This window comes from Idiotropiscis lumnitzeri, chromosome 12, assembly GCF_059441095.1.
Source record: "Idiotropiscis lumnitzeri isolate Australia: NSW breed Sydney's pygmy pipehorse chromosome 12, RoL_Ilum_1.0, whole genome shotgun sequence".
Classification (NCBI taxonomy): domain Eukaryota; kingdom Metazoa; phylum Chordata; class Actinopteri; order Syngnathiformes; family Syngnathidae; genus Idiotropiscis; species Idiotropiscis lumnitzeri.
Genome location: NC_142402.1, coordinates 11,469,581 through 11,492,556, shown reverse-complemented (window position 1 = coordinate 11,492,556; position 22,976 = coordinate 11,469,581). Strand labels below are relative to the sequence as shown.

Sequence of the window (22,976 nt, the reverse complement as noted above, 5' to 3'; positions counted from 1 at the left end):
AATTTGTGCTATCTAAAATTCAGTAAATCGATGAATGAATCATTAATTTCGTCGATGAACCACGTGATCAATGAGCAGCCATGCATTTAGCAGCAGTGAGCTGTGTTATATTTCCAGGATTTCACGAGTGGTGCCGAAGATTGACGAGTGGAGCCGAAGTCTTGCCGGTCGACCCACCGGAGCGAGTCGTCTCCCTCCGAGGCGGCGAGGAGAAGCGTGACCGAGTAGGAGAGCTCTGAGAGGGGCATTTGATTCGCTCCCTCGCTTCGCCGTGGCTACTTCACTGGCGAACGCGAGTGCGTATGTTTTGTATATCCACTCGAGGATAAGATAAGCACACTTTTGTGTTGTTGATTTTTCTGAGGTGGGGGGGCGTTTTTTTTTTTGTGCCCATGCGCACACGGGCACCGGCTAGATCCGCTCACTTGTCTCCACAACCCGGTCGGGATAGGACCTTGTGTTTCCTCTTCTTACATGGTCGCGTTTCATCGCAACCTCCTTGGACTTCTTCTACTCTTTCCATTTTGGTCCCCGTGACGTGGATTTTCCCCGGCTGGCTGCGAAGTGGAAGACGCGGAACCGTAAAGGTGGTGTGGTGGTGGGGGAGAAGACATGCCAACGGCGGCGGCGACAACGAGGAGACTCCGTAAGTGCTCTGCAACCAGTTTGCCTCTTCAACTTAACTTGTGCTGGCGGTTGTTGCTGTGTGCGCTTCGGCTTTGGTTTGCGGGGTGTCACGCAGCAGTTTGGGGGCAGTGAGAGGGGCTTTTGGGGGGTGTAACATTTAGCGAAGGTCAAGCCCTGCGTTGACCGACCGAAGCGGTAGACTAATGGCGCTCCTGTGGTCGGGTTAATTTCGCTAACTTTCCATTGACTTCGTGTCATTAATGCAATTAAATTGTGCCTTTTGGGTTAGTTTCGACAACTCCGCCGTTATACTAGGGCTAAACGCAATGACGGAATCTTCGTCTTAATTAGTTTAATCAGCATTGGTTGCTTAATGACGTAGCCCGGTCGAGATTTAAAAATAAATAAATAAAGCAAAAGCCGCAATGGTGGGTTGTTAACGACGCAACGTTTTGCCAATGTAGTCAAACGTGTCGTCGTTTTGTGTTTAAAAAAAAAAAAAGTGTGTTTATGTGTGTGCGTGCATGCACGAACAAGCATGCCCGCAGCCGTGACGTCACATGCAACAAGAAGAAGCTGTGGATGTGTTGCTGACACCTGTCAATCACCACCACAATCCCTCCTCTTGTTTTTTAATTGTGCTGATGCGTAGATAGAAGCTCAGTGGCGATAGCCTGCAGCGCTCCTCAAGGCTGGCTCCAATCTGGGAAAAGAAGAAGGGGATAGAGGAGGAGGATGAAGAGGAAGGGGGGTGTTTTTTGATGCACACGGGAAGGTTTTAGAGAGATGCCCGCGGTGTCCTGCGTGGTAATACTGCAGGTTGCATGCGGAATCATCCCCATGGCCAAAACTCGGATGGTTTCCAACACAATGCAGACATCAAACGAGGAGAGCGTAGCTTTATAGTTTCTTGAAATTGCATCAGATCAGATGCATCTAAAATGAGAAGGAAAAAAATACAACAAGGCTTCGGCTGCATGTGTAGGATTCTGAAAGCTGGCCTCTGAGTATTAAGCCCGTTTCAAATGGGTGACCAAACACTGTCCACTGTCCGTAAAAGGCATTGGGTGTGATTTTAGAATCACCCCGGCGTGTCGCTGTTTTTTTCATCCACTTGAGGCGAGATTCATCACGCAGTGGTTCAAGTGACACAATTTGGCTATTTTTCATGACAGCGTCAAGAGGAAAAGAAACCTGAGGGATTGGATATCTTCAGACCTCTTCCAAATTTGTCACGTTGCATACTACTACAACTATTACTACTACTAAAAATCCCAAGTACAGTGAACCCACACCTATTCGCGATTCAACATTCCAAAACTCGCCTACTTGCAATTTCTGTCTGTGCAATCTAATTATCAAATATCAACCAAAAAAAAAAAAACACCTATTGGAACTTTATGTAATTGCGTGTCCCTAATTTGACATCAAAATTGCTCCTTTCAAAAGCAAATTCATATGTTTAGCATTGCACGCGCACCGCGGATGTGCACGCACTTCAATTTCATGGTTCCTGTCCCGACCACGCATTTGCAGCGGTCCACGCTACGCAAATAATCAATTCAAAAACCCGCCATCTGTACATCAAAAGAAACCACTGCTGTGTTTATGTTTTTGATGGTACTCGTCTGAATTTTTGATCCACGTGGCCAGAGATGTCAAAATATTTTTTGGGTACGGGCCACATCGTAGTTATGGTTTCCCTCAGAGGGCCGTTATGGCTGTGAACGCACTTAAATGTACGATCACCTTACGTTATCACACACAACAAATTGATGGAAAGTAAGCTTTGAAATCAGAAGCCAGTAAGTTGTTATTTGTTCAACAATCTTTCAATTTCTTTTAAAAGGGGAGGATTGGTCGCGGGCCAGATCTGGCCCCCGAGCCTTGAGTTTGACATCTGTGCATCTGGATGCCGTAACAGTATATTCCTTTAAATATAATCTCCTCACACAATTTCAAGGCAAAGCAGGCACCATTTTTGTTGTTTTTCCTTTTTATGGCGCCTGCGTGGTCCTACCGCTTTATGTGTGTCAGTCTGTGAAGTCTCAAAAGTTGGTCGGTGTGCGCTTGTCCGCAGATGTGTCCAGATAGCATGGACCAACCTGCGGACATGGAGTCACGGCGAGTATGAATTGGCCTTAAGGCGCCACGTTAGCAAATGATTGGCCTCCGGCTGATAGGCGGCTGGCTTGATCGCAAACAGCAGCATGATGGAAGACTCCAGTAGTGGTTCGACAGGCAGGCGAGGCTCCTTGTTGGGAATGCTGGGTCGCAAACTTCTTAAGATGATGCAGAGAAACTTGGGTCTGAATCGCTGTTGGCAGTTGGCGAAGGCAACTGTCCTCGAAAAGGTAAAGAAACGCGCCGAGATTAGCTTTGCATCACAATTGGCATGCAGCTCAAAAGGAGCGCGTCATTTCTGTTCATATACACTGACAGTACTCATCGCTACGATTTTTGTTTAATGGAACTAGCTCTCGTCATGTAGTATGTGTCTTCCGAACAGGCTATTTTTAGTTGAATATGCAGCTATTTATTTATTTTATTTTTTTGTGAAGTCCTTATTTGTGGCATCCAATCAGAAATGGAGGTGAAAAAAGGAAGCATGCTAACATGAATGTGATCCGCTGCACGTCATTTTCTCCCTCTCCCCTTTCACGCCCCATCAAGGTAAGTTTAGATGCACTTGAAAACTTTTCGAACTTTTATTTTTATTTTTTTGCAATGATTTTGAGGTGTACTTGTCATTTTTACGTAAAAAAAAAAAATGGGACTTCAATTCAGTGGACAACCGGCTCTAACAGGCCACCCCTTCCGACCATTTGTCTGTTAAATTGCGCTTCCGCTGTGTTGCTTTGAGGCTATCTTGTGGAATCTTGGTGCCAAAGAACTTTGTTGAAGTGAGGGGAGGTCGAATAGAAAAGTAGTGCTTTGTGATTTGCCATTTGTGGCACCTTTAGGCAATTGTGAAGCTTTTTAGGGTTGGAGTCAATTGTTAATTTTTGCTGTTTGTGCGAATCGCGAGGAAAATGGAGCAAGGCTCGAAATGTATCACAGTTTGCGAGTCAGAATTTACATTGTGCGCCTAACGACACGTTGAATAGCCGTGCATTTGGCATGCACCGTGTCCTGACTGTAAACAACCAGGACCTTGCTCACTAAGATGCAAACTGCCGTTCGTTTTATCTAATCGTGGGTCCTACGTGGTTTCTCGGCAGTTATATTTATATTAATATAACTGACTAACATAACATTATTCCTGCTTTTGTTTATTACCAGCGCGAAAAGTACGGTATATGCTAACACATTCCGTCCGTATTGCTATGGATATTCAAAAAAAAAAAAAAATCATGGGTCATTTTGCTCAAACAAGTTGAAAACAAACTAAAATAGTTGACAGATAATTAATTTTTTTTGATAACAAGCCAAGAGCAGACACGGCGTTCTCTTGATGCCGAGTGAAAATATTGCCGCGGAGTTGAAGCATATTAGCGAAATGTACGATGGTCCGCAATAACAAGAGTACAGGCAGCTCCCTGCTGCCTTGGTCATCAATGCACGAGCCACTAATGATTACACTTTGGCTGGCTCAGTCCAGGGCTGCAGCAAATCATTTGGATGCCAAAGGCAAACATTGTCAGCCCTATGTCCAAATCCACCGTCATATTTTCAGATTCATATTGTGTGTGTGTGTGTGTGTGTGTAGTGTGAAGTGTGGTCAACATAGGTGTGTTAATGTATCACAAAATCAAAAATGTAAAAAAAAAAAAAAAAAAGCGAATATAGAAGTAGTCCCGTGCATTATTACAGATTGGGTTGAACGTGAGGCGTTTTGTGTGTGAAAGGAGCAGACAGATAAATCTGTAACGGTTACGGTTGTATTGTACCAAATTTTTCGGTTGCCTGTTGGTTATGAATTTTTTTTCCCATGTCAAATTTCTGTTCCTTTTTTCGTCAAAGCCTCGGAAAGGTATGATTTCCCCATTGGTTAGCAGTTTGTTGTGCAATGTACGGGGAGGTATAATTGGTTGTTGATTGTTCCGTCTCTGGCAGTGCTATGAATTCACATCACATTGGGGTAGAACGAGAAATGACTGGCCACTGGGAGTGCGAGGACTTGAGTTTGTCACTTGACTGTGCCATCTCCCCCAGTGGAAGTAATTTTTTGCACCCAACTTGGCCAAATAGCACTTTCCGATTTCATAGGGTGGTCGTCATCATACAAGGATTAGTTCAATGTCGAGGATGTGGAAATTAACTAAGTACAATTTTACGTTTTGTCTGGCGTGTGTCACGCTTGGCAATTGGTCTGCCAGGTTGGCTAAAATCATGACCAAAGCACAGATGAAATTAAAAGAAGCACATTTCTTTTTCTGTTAGCCTTGTTTTTAACACTAGCATTCAGGGCCCGCGGACAGCTGATACGCTGTCTTCTGTTTTGCTACCAATGTGGAACACACTACAGGATGTTGGATTTGAAGAACAACTGTACTCTGAGTGACCTGCTTAACCTTGAGTTCCTCGCAGACAAAATGCGCAATGGTGCATTGTCATTTAGATTCATGGCACTTAGTTATCAAGCTGTCCGACCGCTGCGTTCTGCTGACTACATTACAAGAGCCATACGAGGCCTCGGTTTACTGTAAAACGTTCCGCAGGCAGCTGGTGCTATTTGGATGTTGTTATACGGTGGCCAGATATTTCACAATGTAATCCTCCAGTGCATTGTGCCATTGAATTTTTTGTTGTTGTTCCCCCCCCCCCCCGCTTGATTGTTTTGCTTTTTATTGCAGCACAATGTGTTTAGGCAGACTGTTTGTGGGCTGTTAATAGTTGGTAATGGCTAAAAGTAGGCGTTGCGGCTCAAGATTGAGAGTAGTTGTCTAGGAATCAGGAGGTTACTTGTTGGCTTGGCAGCCTGCGCGGCATTTGCAGAATTCATGAATGGTTTTTTGTTTTAAAAGGGGAAACGGGTGTCTTTTCATCAAATACTTGTTTACAGTGCATATTATGCGAAGAGTTGTCGATTGGCCACATTATATATTGGGAAATGTATTTATATTTGGAGGTGTCAAAATTAATAGATTCATCAACAACTAATCGATAATTATGTTTATTAACGACTGTGGTATTTCAGCCGTCTAGTAATGATTTTGAGCCATCATTTATCTTAAAGTTGTCCAAATTCTCTGATTTCATTCTCTCGACCGTAATTATTAAAATCAAATTAGATCCGATTATTTGATATCGCGAAGAAATAATCGACCGATTAATTGAATCGAAAAATATTCAAAAATGACATCTGTATTTAGAATAGTTGGCGTGTTCTCCTCGTGCCAACGTGGGTTTTCTCCGGGTACTCCAGTTACCTCTCACACTCTAAAAAAGACAAAAGACTCAATGTTACGTGAAGAACGTTGTACTTAAAAATAAAAAAAATAAAATAAAATAAAATATTTATGAGAATTTTCTTGGTAACATTTCAAGAATCAAAATGTAAACATGGAATAAACGCTACCTTTTCTCCTTCAACTAAAGCTGTTTTCACTTGATTATAGCTTCTCCCATGCTTTTTTTTCACTCAAGATTTTAGAGAATTGTGGTCTTAGTGAGTTCTTGAATATTTGAATTATTTAGGCAAATCAATTCCCCTCGTTTGGTTCTCAAATGTCTTAACGAACATGAAAGGTTGCCTGGCTTTTGTTTGCAGACCCGTTTTGCAGCCTTAACCTTTTGTCTCCATCCGAGTCAAAGACTTTGAACTTGTTGCTTCCCAAATGCATCTGTTGCTCATTGACCTGAATTACGCGCGTGCCACTTGTGAGCTGTTTGTGAAGCGTATTTCCTAGAAGGCTTGGCCCGGGCCACCCGCCAGAGCATCTGCCTCGGCCTCCTCATCCGGGCTTGGCGATTTCAGGCCGGGGTGGAGGAGGTGGGTGTGTGTGTAGGGGAGAGTTGATGCTATTTATGAAGTCCAACTCCTCGGCGGGCCACATGGTGAAAAACCACCAAGCATGACCTACTCCCACTTGGTCCCAACTGGTAAATTCTTGGTCATTTCAAGGCCCCCAGCTCTCTTTAATGAGAGGTTTTGCCTCCAGTGTGTTGGTTTGTGGTGGGTGGGATCAGCAACTTTATCTTGGGAGTTTAGAGAGGATTCGCTGGCCTGTCTTTTGGGCGTAGGCACGGGGAGCCCAAGGCTGCTTTCCAACCTAGAGGAACAGGTTCAGACTGCATATAAAGGTGGCGATGCTTAGCAGCAGAATGAATCAAGCCTACCGACAAGATGGTTGAGTCCTCTTGCTCCGGGCTTGTGATTCCGGCCCTTGTAGATTACTGCATAAAATATTTCGATTTTCTGCTTAGACATCAGATTATGTTGCATCTATAGGGCCGCCAGCTATTGTCCTGTTTTGCATCTCCATATAGGGAGAGGGTGCTCTTTAGTAGCGTGCTCGTGTGGTTTTAACAATGTTTGCTCCTTCACATCGGCAGCGTGGAGGCAGAATGATTTACTGCTCTTGTCGAGGGGAATGTAGGAGCAATTTGACTGCTGATTGAGACCGGCTCTCACACTCGGGACCCCACTGGTGGCATTATAAACCATTTAAACCCGTATTTTTTTTATTTTTTATAGGGCGCCCCTGCGATGAGGCGAAAAAGTGGAAACAGACCTAAAAGTGTTTCGCGAGCGACATGTTTTTCTGACCGGGTGTTGTTTCTGCTGAGTGAGGAGGTGAGCGTGGACGACTTTGAGAGGTTAAGTGTTAATCAATTCTGTCTGTTTCTCATTAAAGTAGAGTTGTCCATCTGCGAGGTGGCTATTAGGCATATGGAGGAAGCGGCTTGAAGAAAAACTAGATAATATCGAGTGCCGTTGGACGGCTTGGCTTTCTTTCCGACACCAACTTTCAACCAAGACAATTTCCACTTGAATGAATGAATCCGTAAACAGTGGACGTTTGTTCCACTTGTAATCAAGTTTGTTAGCGACTCTAACAAATCACCTGCAAAATCCAATCATTTATGAATTAATGTGTTGATGATCCATATGTCATAGTGGATTAGGAAAAGGGTGAGTCATTTCAGCGGTAATATGAGAAGAATTAATCTCGTGCCGAGCAAGGCTTCCCTGAACTCGCTGACTCGTTTCTTTTTTTTGTTTTTTTTTTTTGAATTCTAGATAAATAATGGAGGACAAAGCATAGAGGGAGGCTTTGATGGCGCAGCATAGCTTAAACCAAAACCATCATTAACATTTTGTCCTTCTTTTTAATTAGTGACAGCGTTTTTGGTGGCCTGAAAACTCCTAACATTTGAAAATGTGAGGCAATGACGTGAGCAGATTAGAACAACCATAGTTTCAACTACCATAAATATTTCCCAACGATGACAGTCTGGCAAAAGGTTATTATGGTCACTTGAAACTTACTACAACGTAATAATTTAGTTATTTATCTATTTTGAGGGCTTTTATTATTTGTGTTTTCAAGTGATTGACAGGTAACGAGCGATGGCATGTGACAAGTTGGGTCGAACCATTATCTGGGTTTTTTTAAATAATAGAATTGAATAAACTATTAAATAGAAAAAATATTTTATGAACTTCCTGAAATATTTTATTAATTCATTCACTATTTTTACAGGACTTTTGTACATTTGTTTGTTTTACTTAAAATCTGACATGCCCCCTGGAGTTCCTTCAAGTACCCCCAGGGGTACGCATACTCCCATTTGTTTTAGAGAATTCCACAAAGATGGCATCCACTTGTTACTTTGTAAAATCAATTCTGTTCGTCTGTTAGCCAGGAAACAGATGATGGAGGTATTTTAGCCGTTATTTTAAATGAAAACACACTTGAAACACGTTATTTGAAAAACCGAGACAATGACATGATAGCAATGGAGGCGGCAGCATTTTGGGGCGCCTGAAGTTCACATTCAAAAACAATGACAGGCCACTACACAGTCGTAGATGAAAATTGAAGTAGTGTTGCTTGAAGACGGTCTGTCTTGGCCTGTTTTGCCGATTATTTTGAACGATAATAGTGATTTTGGTGGTCTGATTAAAGGGTTAGCAGTCTAGGTAAAAGTCTGTTGTGAGTTTCGCCAAGAAATGGATGATAATTGACCTTTCTTTTTTTTTAACTGACGACATTTTTGGTGATCTGCAAACGCTGACATTTTAAAAAGGAAGGTGATGACATCCCAGCAGGTCATGTTAGCTTCAACGATAGCACTGTAGCTCAAACTGAGTTTAACTGAGAAACTGATAATGATGATGTTTTTTTTTTTTTTTTTTTACTGTGATTTTTAAATCCCAGCCTGGCCTAAAAATGCTGTTTGAATTCAGAGCTCCACAGTCAACAGAAGAAAAGTTCCAGTGTTGTCCAACTAACATAGACGACTAACAATGTCTGTTGTGTGCTCCCATCTTAGACAAAGCCTCGAGCTACGCTTGCTCGAGCTAATAACGGCGCACAAATCCAAACTATTTGCGCGGCGATTTCCACGATTCCATTTGAACAATACGTCGGTGATCTTGTTTAGAGCAAGTGATCCCTCATGTTTTTGACACTGTGGCATAATTGCTTGTTTTCACTACATTGTATAAATAAGACGGGGCTTTTGTTTCCCGCAGAGAAACCGCTTCAGATGAGACATAATATGCGCTTACTCTTTTTTTAGAAAGTTGAGGGTTTGAGTAAAATTGATCTTGATACTTGCTTTCTGCCAGCCGTGTAAAATAATGATTACGGAATGAAATAATGATGATGCGCGGTAATGCATAACCGGGATTTTTATGACTCGTTAAAGGCCAGACATCCTCGTTTCTTCAATAATTGCTTAGTCAACAACTGGGCACGCTCATCTTTCATTCACATGCTGGCCTCTTTGGTTTTGTTTTGGTCCTTGTCCAGTGGTGCCATCCAAGTTAGTGCATGATTAAATTTACATTCAAATAAACCGACTCTACCTGGACGGATGCTGAATATCACATAAGGTCAAACAGCTCGCTGTCTTTATCAGGCGCAATTTAAATGTCACACGTGCAGCCTTCATCAAATATGCAAGTGCAAATGTGACAAACGCACACACACAGACGCACGCAGACACAAGCGATGCAGATTAAACATTGTCTGCGATGAGCAATGAGCCGATTGTCACACCGAGCGCCGCTGCAGATTCTCCATTTTCATTAGCAGCACGCTACATTAGCCGCACCGCAGAGCAAATCAATGCATCCAGACACTTCTTTCCGCCGTCTCCCTTCATCACTCCCGGATTTCTGACATTTAAAATGACCCCCAAACACCCATCATGACCGCGGCTGCATTTGAGGCGTCGCAGTCATCGGAGATTGAGCATTTTACAGATAATGTGGGATTTCATGTATTGTCGCTTACTAGGAAAGGGCATGATAATCGATTAATTGATCGTTAAGGATTTGCTCAATTCACTGGAATTAATTGTTGATTAACGCGCCTTGAGGCATATGCTGGTTGGCTGTCACCAACAAGACGTTGTTGGGTCTGATGGTTTGTTGTTTAAAGAAGTCGAACATGACATGAGGGCTACCGGTTTTATATACGCTTTTGCTCAAATTACTGTAATTATTGTGGTTATTATTACTAATTAATTCTATCCATATGCAAAGACAAATCACGATAATACTTTCTCACAATAATTAGGAAAATAATTTCGCCCGATGTTCACATTCTCATATGATCACTTCTACTACAATCAAAGAAATGCACTCTAAATTGAGCACAATATCCCATCACTGGTGAGTTATTTTTAGAACAGTTCCGCAGGCTACTCATGTAGTCCTTGGAAGTTACGTGGCGCTCACGGGTGCTACGTTGGTGACCCTTGCTTTACTGTCTGAGAAAACAGACGGATGGAGCCATCCATCCATCTGAAAAAGTAACAAATCGAAATGAAAATTTTAACAATAAAGGCATATACAGGGTGACATTGTGCTACTCAGTCGTCCACCGTCCCGCCGATTCATTTATATATTTTTCCCAATTACTTTTTATAAACTGATAATTGTTCTGTATTAGTTAATGATTACAACCCCAAATAAACATCAATTAAGCGATATCACTCGAAAAGGAGTGACTGAGCACGATTTGTTTGGTTATTGAACAAAGAACTGATATCATACTGGCTACAAATCTGGGCAGCAAACAACAACAGTGCAGCTCTAGCAGATGTGATGATGGTTTGGTAGCAGATAAAACACAACACCTTTGAAATGACATTAACCCAGTGTTGATATCAGTGCAGCAAGCGAAAGCCGTTATTTGTGTCACTTTCCTAATTTACATCGGGAATCTTTCAATTTTTGGCAAAATTTACTCATCACAATTTTGTTTCATATTAAAGTCTTCAAATTTTAACGTTTATTATTTGTATAAGAAAGGAGTTATTCACTTGCATTTTGTCGCCTGAGTATCGTCTATAATCCAAACAGTGACCTAAAAGAAAGCGTACTCTTCCACCCCTAATGACTAGTAAATTACACACAAACACACACGCACTCCCATCCTGTGTCCTCGCGATTTCCAGTTCTGGCTAGAATATCAAGTAGGTAGATAATGCGAGGCTCATATTGTAGTGCTCTGTCAAGTGTGCAAATTACGCTGACAGTGAAGAATTAGATTGAAGTATCACAGAACTTTGTCAGGGCACGCTGACTGACAGCTGACGTGAACGTCGCCTCGTCACACTTGGCAACAGGCTGCCTTATTATCACTTTATTTGGCATCCGAGCAAAAACGTTTCATGCCCAATAGTGGCGTAGCTGCCGACGGAAAAGTGCACGCCTTGCATTCTACGGTGGCCTCCGCTGATGCAGCAGATGAAAAGGATTTTTAGGAGTGGGAGCGTTTGGCGGCGGCAGATGACAGCTCCCTCGCAACCGGGGGCCTTGGCTTTGAGTGCCGACTGTGTCCTCTTGACAGCACTGTAATGCCGTCAGAGATCATTAGCGCTGACAGCATCGCATCATGCCACACGGCAGCTCATGGTCAGGGCGACGCATCACCTCGATAAAGACAGGCGTGTTTTTTACAATCCCGCCCTGTTTACATGCAATCCATCCATATCTTCGCCGTGCGATGTTTTAAACAATATCTCCATCAACTGCCGGAATTTCTTTTCGATTTGACTCAAAAGATGGTGATGCTCAAAGTCATTCGCCATTATTTTGCCTTGGTAAACCAATCGCCATTGACCTCGGTGAATATTTTGAGCAGATGATCAACAATAAATTTGAAAACATTTCCACTGAACCAAGTCTGATTGTTTAACGTGGGTCAAAATCGAGTCGATTAATTAGCCGTTAGCCTGTGAATTACGTCGATGTGTGACAAGAGTATCATAAAAGGGAGATTGCATCTCCTAAGTATCCATTCGTCATTGGAAGTTTTAATTATCTTCAAACGTCCTCGCACAGACGCTATTACAAGTTGCAATTTAATACATCAACCATACAGAACTATATGTCACATTTCCATTTTTTTTTTTTTTTACACAAATTACTTAACAAAAAACACTGCAGTCAACTATTATTAGACCGCTTGAGCTCCAGAAATGTACATTTATTTCTCAGCAGTCACTGTCATCGGACTGTGAAATGAAGTACAGTAAAGCTTTCACTTGATTTCAAGGCGGGTGCTCAAAATGGTGATCAAACTTTGATGACTCAGTCACATGACGAGCAGTATTTAGATCCTGATGGAGACAGGACTTGGAAGTGAAAAAACAGAGTCACAATAGCAAGGCAAAAAGAAAAGAAGAAGAATAATCATCGCCATGATTCCAGCTGGGCCACATAGAAATCCTTTCTATCTTGTCGAAAAGTTTCTGGTGCGTGATTCACTTAAACTGCTTGGAATGACACAAGCGAAGACAAGTGAGTCTCATAAAAGTGTGTAATGCAATCATTCAGTGACCCAATTAGAGGATACTTTATTTTAGAGGTAGCTGTTCTCTTCTCATGGCGAGCTAAAAGCTCTGATTTATAGGCAACGGCCAAGGACGAAACCATTCTGTGTTGCATATTCCGAAAAAATGTGTTTGTTCCACTTCTGACAAAATTTTCTAGATCTGCCATGAGGAAATTTGACGGTCAAACACTCGGACTGGTTGGGAGGATATTTCACGTAATATTCTGAATTTATTTATTTTTTTTGCCTGTGTTGAATCAAGCAGTTTTTGTTTAACCTTGGCGGGGATGCCTGCACTCTAGTCCCATTAAAATGATAAAGTATAAAGTTGTTCTATGCTGTAAGTCGGCCTTGTTTTCCCATACAGGAATTAATCATTGCCATTGCGATAAGGCTGTGACCCGGCTTTAAAGTAGGGCCGTGCAATTAATGGAAATTTAATTATACTTGCGATTATGACAACGATTACAAAATTGTCGTAATCATAAAAAAAAAAAAAAAAAAAATTATTTCATACAGCGCTATTATATGTGTAACATGTTAAAATAGTACTCATTTTACTATGTCTAAAACTTTAGTTTGTATACTTGAGTGAAAAATATATAAAAATGATATAATCATATTGATGATTGCTGTATTGATTTCTTTCTGACTTTTCAACTTTGGGCCCCCAAATGCGTCGGCCCTCCTAAACTTATTAATAAGGAAACCATACTCAAATTTATGCATTTGCACTTTTTTTTTTCAAAGAATTTGATTTGTCTTACTATTGTTTACATTGAAGCATTTTTTTGTTCCCACCAAAAATGTATCATTTGCATAATCGTGATTCTAATTATTACTAAAATAATTGTGATTAAGATTTTTTTTCCAAATCTCGCAGTCCTACTTTAAACTGCTCTTCATTTATCGCTGCACAGCAAGTAATAAGCACGAGGACATCAAATGAACTGGCTTTGAATGGGGTGGCTCTACATTGACTTTGTCTGGTATCGTCTAAATACCACCTTCTATATTACAGATGACCATCGTGCACACCGTTACACATTTCCAGCGTAGTCTTTGTGGGAAGTACATTTCAAGGTGACAAAAGAAGTGTGGACCTGAATTGCGGTGGAAGCGTTCCTGAACTGCAGGAAGGGCGTTAATGGAATATCACAATGTGAGGTTACAGGCCAGTTTGGGCAAACGTTTTTTTTCTTTCAAAGAGAAATGGAATTTATAGTGCATTAATTGTCGACAGGAACGGGATATTCCCTTGTTTCACATCATTTGCAATGGATCAGTCAGCAGTTAGATGTTTCTTGGGTTGTGTGTATGGTTGTGTCTAAAAAGGCAAAGCCACGTAAAATGAAAATACTACTCATGGTCCCACTTTAACAATTCTTGGATATTAACTCATTCACTATCAGCCGAGTGGAAAAAAATGGATCTTTGACGTATTTATCCGTCAATGGCAGTGAATGAGTTAAGATTCAATTTGTCCATCAGCAGCAACATTTCACTCCCCCGCCCCTTATCTGCAATGGTACCTCGCTACTGAAATAATAAGAATGGGCTGCTATTCATCTTGGATAATGGTGTGGACAGTATGTCAACAGAAACTGTGTGTGTGTGTGTGGGGGGGGAGTGTGTGTGTAGATTCTGTTTCATATTTTAACCCTTTCGCGTCCAACTTTCTGGTTTCCAAGTCCAGCTTTCAAATTGCACTTACACGCTTTGATATGAATTTAATTCCGGAATAATAGTTAAAATCACCAACATAGGAGGCATATTTAATATTTGATAGGGTAATTTATTCCGACAGAAGTCAGTCAAAAGTTAGTGTCTTAATTCCACGTATGAAACTATTTTTCTCATTAAATTCCAGTCGGCCTTTCCTCGGTGTCGCGCTCACATGCTACATTCCCTTGCACTTAAATGTAGCCGTTCTCATAAATATGGTGATTGGTGTCAAACATATCTCCCTGCTGCGCTAATGTGCACTTTCATGCTTTGATCATGGACTCCTGATTTTCAAGGCTGGGGTTTAAAAAGCATGAAATTTGATTTGAGAACGTGTGTAGGTACTCCGCTTCTTTATTGAGAGACATTTATTCATGACATTCCTATTATAGGCGCAGGATGGAAGCAATACGGAGGAAGGACAATTTTTCCCTCACTGGGAACAAGTATCTTGAGTCAATGTTGTTTGCGTTTTTCCAAAGAATGATGGGATTAATTCATTTACAAATTATAGACACACTTTACCCTGTGGAGTTCTTAATTAACTTCGAACCCCCTTGCAGATAATCGAGCGTGAACTTTGAAGTAAAATGCCCAATTTTACTAGCAGTGCAGTCCAACCTGTAATGCCTTTAAAGGTGGGTCGTTTTCAACTCGAGTGGAGAAGCACTTATTGGTTTGCAGTCTCTTAGAGAGGTAATTGTGGAACAATGAAATCTTAGATCAAGGTATGAACGCGAGAGGGAGCGATATCTCTTTTTCTGGGCCGATACCGATGATTTGTAGTTAAGGGGGCTGATGACGATGTGGAGGTGATATTCATTTCATTTCTTCATTAAAAAAGGAAACTGTTGGTGTCAAAACCTAAAAAAAGAATTAAAACTCTTAACTTTGTTGAAACGTCTTTAAACAAGTTTATTGAAAAAAAAAAATTTTTTCTTATCATTTTTTGGTAGTAATATGACACATTTGAAAATTTTTAACATTATGCTTCATTGTTGTAAAATTCTAACAAAACTCATGGAGGTCCTAGGATTATCAGCATGTCTTAAAAAATTAATAGTTGTGCACGGAAAATAAAGCTCTTCAAAATTTCGAAATGACAGAAATGTTTAGCTTATCTTTGTTTTGATTTCGAGCAAAAACAAAATGTGCACAGCAATCCCAGGATCAGTACAATCTCTAAAAAAAATGAACTGAAATTTTAAATAGTCCTTTTAAGTTAACACAATTTTAAATGGATTTATTATCACCCATAAGATTTTTCAAAAAGACAGATGCCGATATTCATCAAAATGCCGGATATCAGCGCTGATAATTCCTACTATGAACATTATAGCACTAACTGTCCAAAGAATGTGTTTATTTGGTGGGTTAAAAATAATAGCGCTCCCTGGTACATTACAAAACAGGCCATCGAACACCAGTTTCACCAGACCGTAACATTTGTCGCTTGAGACCTTGACTGAAAATGTGCAGCGAGTAGGTCATTTTGATTTGACAAGTTTGGACAGAACTACCGTATTTTCCGGACTATAAGCCGCTACTTTTTTCCTAGATTTTGAACCATGCAGCTTTTCTGTGGATTTTTCTTTCACCAGTAGGGGTGCGCTATAGTTCAGAAAATACGCGAAATAAATCTCTCTTTTTTTTTTTCTCTCTTGGGTTTGTTCTGTTTTAATTAGCAAAGTTCTTGCTTTGTTAAAAGGCACTGTTTTAACAATCTGTTTATGTACCTATATGTGCATTCCCAGTACAAAACCGTTCTGTACATGCACAAACAGCTAATTCTTTTCAACATAGAAAACTGCGGGTTATAGCCCGGTGCGGCTGGTATATACAGTGAACCCTCGGTTATCGCGGTTAATGGGGACCGAGACCACCCGCGAAAACTGAAAATCCGCAAAGTAGCGGCGCACCTTCAAAAATCCTTAAAAGAAAAAAAAAAAAAATATATATATATATATATATATATATATATACGGGTAGAGAGAGAGAGAGTGAAATTCATGTTATAACAAAAAAAACCAAATTATTATTAAAACTTTTTTTTTTTTATTCCCCAGCCATTATTTTTGTATTTATTCAATTACTTCTTTTTGTATTTATTTAATTACTTCGACTTTTACCTGCTGGTACGCCGTCCGGTGTGCCCTGTGAAATGAAAGGTGGCATTCTTCATTTATTCATTCATAACTGACAGCCTCGCGCTCCGCTAATGCCCAGGCGGAAGGTGTTCCTCTTCGGCTTAACTACCACGCACGCTGGCCGGTCTCCTCCGGAGCTCTCGCACGGTCCCGAACGGAGCGAAATGTCGCCCCGCTAGTGCCCGGGCGGAAGTTGTTCCTCTTAACTGCCACGCACGCTGGCCGGAGCTCTGGTACGGTCCGAACCGCGCGAAACGTCGCCCCAAATCGTGCCCGGGGGAACGTGCTCTTCTTCATCCACTCTCCTCTTCGCCCAAGCTCTTCTTCGGCGCACGCCGGCCGTCTAACAGCTCCAGCGCCCCGTCGTGCCGCTCGGCGAAACTACAATGCCGCCGAATATTTTTTAGACCCGCACTGAACCCGCGAAAGGTGAACCGCAAAGTAGCGAGGGTTCACTGTAATTTTTTTTTGGGGGGGTGCCCAAAAAGAGTTGCTGCTGCTCATATATAGGTGCGCCTTATAGTCTACAAAAAAATGACTTAGGCGCACCTTAGTTAGGAGATATGAGAAAACAACATATTTCCCCCTATTGAATGAAACATTAAAGGTCTAACCCCATCCATTTCCGTCATTCAGGTCATTTCCCATTCTTGGAAAACAGGTAATGGGGAAAATGGAGGAAAGACACTCACCCAGTCAACAGTCAACATGAAATTAGGTGAACATGTCTATCACAACAGGATGCATGAGAAAGTGTTAGCGACCAATGCATAAAACTGAATAGGAGGTCATCAATTTTGGGTTGAACCAGTCATTTAGGGCAGCGGTCCCCCAACGCCATTCCATTTGGTACCGGGCTGCACAGAGAGCAAAAGAAAGACAAAAACGAAGCATGTATTGGTGGCAATGTAAAAAAAAAAGGTTGGGAATCACTCGTATTTGGAGGAACTCAAATCAGAAGCAGATATCCTGGACAGATGGGCGATGTTAAAATTTGCATGGCGTCAATGTTTATGAACCATTTTCATGGATTTGCCATTAAAAAGGGGTTGCGAAGGCCCTTTAATCACTGCTAGCACAGTTAACATTTTTTAGAGTTAATTTGTCTTACTTTCTTCCTTATTAATGTCGCTTAAAGACATTGTACTAAGCAGCCAAGACTGACATGTACTGCTTTTCTTCAACACTATTGTATATCCATCCATCCATTACACAAGATAATAATAAAAATAAATGAATAAATAAACAAGTAAATAAATACAACTAGAAAACAGTAAAACTACTCACCTTTTTACAAATGCCCGTGAAACACGTAATGGATGTTGGTAAGCTTCGGAGTAAATTTAGGAGTATATGTTTGCTTGTTTTCCAATTTGTATTGAAAAAAAAATACGCTAATTGACTCATTTCTCTGGCCTTTTCTGTGCAAATAGATAAAAAAGAAAAAAAATCTATTCAGAGCACCAGTGTCTTCCCGCTTGCTCTTTTTGTTTCTTCAGCGCTTAATGTGTAAATGTACATACAGCCTTGCTCTACTTTTCACTTTGTTTGTTGAAACAGTACAGTATTCTGGTCTTTCATGTCTCCGTGGCCCTGAGTTATTGTGGAAGGCCCACCATTTCTTTTTTTATTTTTTTTTTTTAAATTGAAATTATTTTCAGGCATAAGTACAATGCTTTTGCCTTACCGGGAAGAATCAGGAGGGACCTTATGGACAGCAAGGTGAGATCTATGCTGCTGCGCTTCAAAAAGGCTAATGATTCATGGGACTGGCTACCAACTCCCCTCCCCAACCCACCCCACCCCACCCGCCCCGCCCCACATGGTCCATGAGGCTGAAAGGAATCGCTGGCATTATCGTCTGCAAATGGGTTTGAAAATGCTCTCGGCCTCATCGGCCAAGGCACTGATTTATGGCCGAGATGGGCTGATCACTTCGGTTTTCTTCACGTATTGGCTCAAGTCGTCCCCCGCCCACCCCCACCGCATGTATACAAACTCACATCAAGTGTGCCAAGTGTGTACTTACAAACCCATTCCCATACTGCCAAGCTCGCAATCTATGTATCTTCAATTTAAGCTCCCGTCTGTGAGGTATTTGGAAAAGCTCGAGATGGAAAGGACCTAATTTATGACGCAGAAGTTGTTGGGTGATAGAAGTAGCTCATTTTTCTTAGCGCATCAAGCCGAGGAACGAGCACTTTTTTTCATCCTTTTTGTAGTCGGGCCTCTATATATAGATGTGTGAGTCTTATACTTTGTTGCTTGAAGTTTCTTTCCTTTTATCTCGAGTCAAAAGAGAGTACAAGTACCCTGAAATAGCGAAATTGCGAGGATGTGTTTCGACGAGTACGGGGAGTTCTTCTTCCTCGATGTTTTTGAAAGGGTTACTGATGATATCATATCACTTATTTTTGTCACGATCAAAATGATTACGGTTATAGGCCCGTCATGATAACATTTTTTTTCCAGACGATATATTTTCCCTAGAAACTATCGCGATAACAGATAGTATTGTTTTTTTAAAAATTTTTTTTATTATATATATTGTGATTACGTTAGAGCAAAAATAATAAAGAATTAGCAGAAAAACAAGTACCTTGGCTCAACAAATTTTCCAACTGATCTAATCAATACTCGCCTAAATAAATACCTGTTAAATAATGCACATAGATTGACGTGTTTGAACGAACGTATAGCGATTTCGAGCGAGCTGTACCAGCTTTGGAGAGATACAGAGAAATCACTGTCACTTGTGTTGGAAACGGATATCTGGTGCCGGTGTCGATACTAGATGTGGTCCTTCAGTAGCCTTTGCGCCTGCTGATGACATCACACGATATAATATAATTTTGTAATATATTTCTTTGACTCCATGTTTGTCAACCCTGTTTGTTGTGTTCATATCTTCTGAGTTACTACATAATAAAAAATGTAAAAGTTAATTTACCGTTACTTTGGCGAGGATGATCCTTTCTTTTCTTTTTTTTCGGTGTCCTCTGCATGCCTGTCAAAAACGTCGCGTCAATGTTCCGTTGCTTTGGGAATCGGACCGGTTTACAGTTAAGAGGGAAAACATGGACATGTTTTATTAAGAAATGTTTCAATTTCAAATAGTTTGGCAGGAGATACATAAACGTTCCACAGCGGCTTCTCGGGAAATAGGCGGAAGCGACGTAGGAGCTGCTGCGCCAATGCATTTTTTTTTTTATTTTATTATTATTATTTTTAATTTAGTGAATCAAAATATGCAAATACAACCGCCAGGGGTAAAAAAAAACACAGAGGCAAAGAAGTATATATGAGAAATACATGATTAAAGCGTGTTGTTACCAGCAGACGCGCAGACACCGAAGGACCCTGACCACATCGAGCATCCCAATTAAAATTAATAAATAAAAATCTAGCAACCCGATTAAATCTCGTACTGACACTGGTCGCCAATATTTCTAAGTTCCTGGTGGGCGGAATAAATGTTGCTGAACCGATGTTGCATATACAAGTGGTTAAATAATGCCAAAGAGCACCGTAGACATAGATGTCTGTAATTCCATCAGTGCGCATAGTTGCGCTAGCTAGCATTAATGCTACGTGGCCAATATTAGCGATACTGCTCAATAAATGAGAGAAAGAGACGCGGTGCTTATCAACCCATGTGGCACACGTGAGCCAAAACGTTTGGACGGCTTTCGAAAGCCCTACTGTTTATATGTGACTTTTTTTTTCTTCAAAAACAAAAAAAAAAAAAAAAAGCAATTAATTTCTGAAGTGCTCATCTTTCTCCAAAACTCTAATTTATTTTTTCTAGAGTGGCTTGTTAATTTTACATTGAGCCAATGCGTTCTGCCAGCAATATTTAACTGGGTTATTAATTGATAGTGTAAAATTGTGAACAAGCTTGACTTGCTTCAAGCGCTTTAAACGTTTTTTGTGACACATTGATGAAATGGGCCAGCCAATTCACTGAGGTTCTATCGATTATTATTATTTTTTTTTTAAATAAAAATTAACCCCACCTTTCTAGTTAGATTTACAGCCTGAACAACTCGGCTCCTTTCTCAGTGTTACGCACCATCTCTTCCATTGACACCAGCTCACGTTGGCCGTGTAATAAAGTTACCGTCTATGAAATAGCAATCAAGGAACAACCATTACACAGGAAATTCTATTAACAACAACAAAAACAACTTAAGTATTGTATGTAGCATTTGTTCATTTTTCATTGCAGGTTTATTCATCTCCTAGTTCTTGCGGCATCAAGTTACATCGAGTAAATTCTGGGTGAAATCTAGAAAAAAAAAGTAATGTAGCTGTATTCTTGTGTGACTTGAGAGCATTGCTGCACCCCAACATGTTCGAATGATTTCAATGTTGGCCATGCCGTACACGATTTGCCGAATCTGCCCTGTGAGACATTTTTATTGCTTTACTCGCCGAGCACTTTGCAGACATGGAGCAAAAAACAGGCCCAAGGCTGCTGGCCTGTCTACTCGCATGTTTACGTTGATTGACGCAGGCCCCTCTGGGTCATGTCCACGTGCGGAAGCAGTCTATAGTTTCACGTCCGACGTGCGCTTGTGTCCGATGGCTCGGCTGCGCCCTTTCCAACCAAAACTGCAGGTCCTTGCACAGCCCGCGGGGCGAGGAAAGTTTGAATGCTTCTACAAACCGAATTTGACTGAATTGGTCAAGCGTTTAAAATGCAAGGCGACACGATGTATTTCGGCCAACATCACCTGTTTCCAGTGCCAAAGTCCTGCAAATCGCCACCCGCCCCTTTTTGCTTTAGAACCTTCCTATAGTCTTGTCTCACAAATGTTGCATGAGCTCACACCTCGATCGAGCCGCCGGAATCCTCGAGAGGTTTCAGCAGGAGTTGCTGTGGGTTTTAATGAGTGAGTGATCTAAAGCGGCACGCCTCTGAGATGCTTGCTACCTGAGAGTGGCTATCATCTATCATTTTCTATCGCCCCCCCTACCAAGGAGCATCTGAAAATCTCCTTTTCAAAGATGGATGTTAATTTGTCTTTAAACCATGTATTTACAAGTGGATTATTGCAACGGTTACGCGACAGACAGATCTTTATCTGGCGGCTTGACTCGACTCAGTGGGCTTCCTATTTGAAAAATCAGTGAGTTGCTCACACATCAAGTTTTGGAGTCTAATTTTAAAGATGTTGAAAAATAATTGGAATAATCAAGTCAAATATTGTGAGTTGTATTTGATGGTTAGGTGTAATCAAAAAGTGTTGGCTCAAGAAGAGGCAATGAGTGGAATGGATTAACCATTAATTGCAAATTTTTTCTTTTTTTTTTTTTTTCTAAAGACACGTGATAAGTACTGAAAACGTTTGACTTTGTGAAAACGAATCAGTCCCAACCAATGTCACATCACTGCACTTTTAAAATAAGATACTGGATAATACTTCTAGAATCAAGTGTACATTTACTACGACGAGGAGACTGTTGATTAAAAAGCGCATTGATTGATGAATAAGTCAAAAAATATATCTCGGCTGCGTTCCTCCTTCTTTTTTAGCCCCAGCATTGGACGGAATTTTCGTATCTCCCTCCAAAACCATTTTTTTGCGAAACCTGTTTGTTGAGCCGTCACTATTTTATGTATGAGAGAAAGCCTTTGTAAAAACGACAGACGCACGTATGTGGTGACTCACAAATAATGTCAATTTGTGGAGGAAAAATAAATACATTTGGAGAAAGTAATTTTTTTTTTTTGCCTGTTTCGTCTTTCTCAATTTACGGTTTATTTTATTGCTAAACTGTGATGTTTTCAGTCCATTAGTATGAATTTGCGTTTCAAATTTCTGTATTTATTGTCTTAACAATAGCAAGCAAATTGAGAAAGCTGGCCAACCGTTGAAGAAGAGCATGTAACAATTGAATTTTTAATCCAGTGCTGTAACAAATGCAGCAAATAATGAAATCAGAAGAGAACATTGTCTTGGAAAAGGTGCCGGACAAAACCAAATGAACGTTTTTACTATTTCAAGCTGTGTGACAAACTATTGTTGGCAACGCAGCTCTTCGAACTCTGTGATTCACAGAAAACCCATTTTGGTGTCCTCGAGAGAATATTTTCAATGAGATGGAATACCGCATTGATCGAGTTCATTCAACCTTTTATACTGTATGCCGAATGATGAATTTAAATGTTTCTCAGAAGTGATGGAAAGGTAGAAAAAGCCCCTACTTGCCAATCCATTTAAAAAAAAAAAATGTTTGAAGTGAAGAAAAGCAAAAGGTACTGCTGTGAATTTTACCCGAAGGCATTTAATAAAAACTAAAAGTGTTTTTGCTTGGAGATCGCCTGTTTTCCCGAGTGGTGTATATCAACAATTTTTTTTTTTCCCCCAGCAACACGCTGTTCTCCATTTAGCTTTAAAATAGATGCTAATTCAAAATGAGAAGTTTCTAATAAATTAAGCTTGGATACACACCCAAAATCCCCGTTCGCCATTAACAAACGCTGATTTTTATTTTTATTTTTATTTTTTTT

At 40.8% G+C, this 22,976-nt stretch overlaps 1 protein-coding gene across 8 annotated transcripts in view; it reads left to right on the top strand.

The window, feature by feature from the left end:
- The first annotated feature begins 466 nt into the window (after window positions 1-466).
- LOC148325912 (receptor-type tyrosine-protein phosphatase F-like) overlaps window positions 467-22,976 on the top strand; it is a 204,106-nt gene continuing 181,596 nt past the window's right edge. For 7 of the 8 annotated variants that reach the window (XM_088310234.1, XM_088310232.1, XM_088310228.1 and 4 more), the window contains exon 1: window positions 467-646. The gene's annotated coding sequence lies outside the window, so the exon portion shown is untranslated. Of the gene's footprint in view, window positions 647-7,267; window positions 7,367-22,976 lie in introns of all 8 variants that reach the window. The other variant, XM_088310227.1, reaches the window with a different exon arrangement.